A 3,933-nucleotide genomic window follows, 5' to 3' on the forward strand; every position below is an offset into this window, starting at 1 on the left:
TTTTTCAATGCTTTGAGACTGAAACTTTTAAGAGCCACATTGAAAAATTTACATTTAAGAACACATGCAGTAGTTTACTAAATGTCAATAAATAAACATGTCCTTTGTACAGGAACCCATGCTCTGGTCAGTTCCCATTTGCACTATTGTAATCCCTCTGAATGTTTTCCACAGCCATTATTATTTCGTCAAACTTTTTTAAAAAAGTTTCAACTAGGAATTGCAAGTTACCAAATGGTATTTTGTCAAATGTCACCACATTTCCTTGTCTGTAATCTGATACATTGTTGCTCTATGTAATAGAGAATTCTTCAAAGCAGAATAAGAGACTAGATAGAGGAGCAGGGAAGATATTTTGGAATATTTGGATCCAACATTATTTCCAGTCCTGAGTGAATCTCTGGATTGATGTTGTTCCATAAATGTTGTGAGAAATGAACCAGGTTTTGAATATTTATCTTCAACATATACACATTTGCATTTTGTTAGTAATGCAGTAATTATTTAAACTTTATCACTGCCTTTAACTAAAATTACCTCCTTCACAGTCCTTTTTATAGAGTTACAATACAATACAATACAATAGTAGAGTTGGAAGGGACCTTGGAGGTCTTCTAGTCCAACCCCCTGCCTAGGCAGGAAACCCTATACCGTTTCAGACAAATAGCTATCCAACATCTTCTTAAAGACTTCCAGTGTTGGGGCATTCACAACTTGTTGTTTCTATGTTCATATTCCTGAAATTCACCCATCAACACTGTCTTACTTTTATAGAAATTTATGATCCTCTAAATAAGACATTAATGGTTTCCATATTTAGAGTTTCATGATGTATCCAGAATTCCTTGGTTCTATGAAATAAATAGCCTGAAGACAAATGATTTTAATGTTAAATATTCAGAAAAATACATATCTGAAATATATCTGTCCATTTTCCTAAGTTAAAGTTGGCAGTAATACAGAATTCACTCGCCACTGTCTTCTTCCAGATTTTTTTTTTAAAAAATGGCTTCCTAATCTAAAGTACAGCTGTAAGATTACTTGGTGAATTCACCTTCAACTACTAACTACATCCAACTTTTAGCTTTTTGACCTGAGCCAAGATCACATGAAGTCTGCCAGTGATGGGTTGCACAGAAGCATCCGGACAGGTGAGTGGAGCCTCCCACAACCACCACTACCAATTTGGCCAAACTGGGTCAAACCAGCAGCAACCCACTTCTGAAGTCTGACACTTATGAGCCGCTGTGGCATAGTGGTTAGAATGCACTACTGCAGCTATTTCTGTTGACTGCCAGCTGCCTGCAATTTGGCAGATTGAATCTCATCAGACTCAAGGTTGACTCAGCCTTTCATCCTTCTGAGGTGGGTAAAATGAGGACCCAGATTTTTGGGGACAATATGCTGACTCTGTAAACTGCTTAGAGAGGTCTGTAAATCACTGTGAAGTGGTATATAAGTCTAAGTGCTATTGCTATGTAAGCAACAATGAGCAAAGGGTGGGGAAGGAATGGGAATGGTTCATTTTACCTTCTGATTCTCAGATGTTTCAAATTGCATGCTGATGCATAGGTAACTGTCTCGAAATTTTACCAGATGGTATCTTCAAACTGACTTGCATTGGAAATAGTAAACCACATTGCATAATCTATAGTTTTATTAAAACAAGAAACAAAACTCCCACCTTTCCTAATTGGTAAATGCTTTCCTTAAAGGCACTCTCACAATTCCACAAATTGGTATTTCACTTTTCTGCAATGTGGTCTTCAAATCAGTCAGTGCAACTGAGGGCCATCAGTTTGATTGATTGATCTAACTATTGATGCAACTTATTTTAAAAGACTTGCTTAAAATACAATATTGATCATACTGCTGCATGTTTAATTTGTGAGGCTTATCTTTTTTACTAGCAAACATTAGGGAATATGAACTTCATTCTATCTATTAAAAATGGAGAATATTCAATGTCACTAAAAGAAAGTGGAATTAATAACTACTTCCCAATCAATGCAAAGGCACTTGACCAAGACTCCAAATAGAATTTTTTTAAAAATGTTCAAGGAATCACCGAGCTTCACAATTTTAACATTTTAGATACATACACACATGAGACCTACAGAATGAAATTGTTGATGGAATAGTTTCATCGGTAAATAATAATAAATATGTACATTGTACAATGTACATACAGTAAATAATAAAATGTACATACATTGAAAAGTGGTGCTATGCCAATACCTATTAGATGCAGCCTGGACAACACAACTGGTTGTTCATAAATACAAATTATTCTTATGAAGAACAACTGCATCAATAATATACTAAAATAAATACAAGATCTGGAACCATAGAAGTTGTCTAAATTGGGCAACAATTGATTACTCTTTGGCTTCTACTCTCCAAGTAGATTGTCTATTGGAAATAATTTTCTGAGTCTTCACAGACCCAGTGAGGAGTGGAGATGGTGGGGGGGCTGAGAGAAAAGACCCTGAGGGCCAAGAAGTCAAGCATGGAGTGTCTATGTAGAGGAAGCTTGGGAAGTCCAGGGGAAGTGGGCCTTGGCACAATAACTGCAACAACTGCCACAATAAACTCCATTACTGTCATAAATCGAGGACTACCTCCATAGAAATGTATTAGTGTAACTAGTAGCAATTGCCTAAAATCATCAAAAGAATTCTGATGGGTCAGAATGAAGGTAGTATCCAAATGTTCCTGAGTTATACTTACAAATAATCACATCCATCAGGGTAAGTATAAAAGGATACTGGAAATTGTACTTCAGCAGTAACTGGAGGATCACATGCTCCTCAACCATGTGTCTATCAGAAGCCCCTTCCAAATATGCTTTCTAATATCTGAGAAGAAACAAACCGCTTCTGTTTCCACTAGTCTGTTTTTAGAAATGTCTCTTTATTGCCCATTTATTCCTTCATTCATTATGTCTTTAACTTGCCATCAGAAACAGATTTTATCCGCAGTGATCTGCAATTTCAAGAAGGGACTTTCAGCCATGACAGAGCTCAAAGTAAAAAATTGGCGGGGCATTCAGGTCCCACTCTGTCTATTTTTGAAAAAGTTGGATAAGTGGCCACAGTAAATGACTGCTGGGTGGTGCAGGCAAAGACAGCATTTAGAAGAGAAATAAAACATTCGTTTTTTAAGACAAACCAACTAGGTTAAAACATGCAGAGCACCCAAGGAGTCAGGTAAGGCAATTATTCTAATCAAATAGCTTTTCACTTGCTTTTCTGCTTTCATTCTCAAAAGGTGTATTTCTCAAAATTGGAAGATCATCCCAAACCACCCTTACAAACTAACACAAAACTTTCACAATCCTCCTAAGTTACTAGCCCTCATAGAAATCCAGATGGGTCCCAAATGTTACTCACTCCCCTTAAAAACACCTCTACTCTAGAACATTCCTAAATTTATTTTTAATAGATTTGAACTATTGATCTTCACCAATTTATTTAATCTGACTCATTAACGTTGGTAGCCAACTGTCCATTTTTCTAGCAGAAAAAAAAAATCCTGATGGGAGGAAAGCTAGTTTGGTCTGGTGGTTAAGGTGCCAGGCGACTGAATTGTAGTCCCAACTTAAACATGAAAACTAAAGGTATAACTTTAGGCCAATCACTCTCTTCCACTTCACAGGGTTGTCATAGGAATAGCAAGAGCACTTAAACTTATATACCACTTCATAGTGCTTTTACAGCCCTCTCTAAGCATCAGCATATTGCCTCCAACAATCTGGGTCCTCATTTTACTCACCTCAAAAGGATGGCAGGCTGAGTCAACCTTGAGCCGGTGAGAATTGAACTGCCGAACTGCAGCTAGCAGTCAGCTGAAGTAGCCTGTAGTACTGCACTCTAACCACTGCACCACCTTGGCTCATTGTGGGGAAAATAGAGGTAAGAGAGGGCATTAGAT

This window comes from Natrix helvetica (genome assembly GCF_964273705.1).
Source record: "Natrix helvetica genome assembly, chromosome: 5".
Lineage (NCBI taxonomy): Eukaryota > Metazoa > Chordata > Lepidosauria > Squamata > Natricidae > Natrix > Natrix helvetica.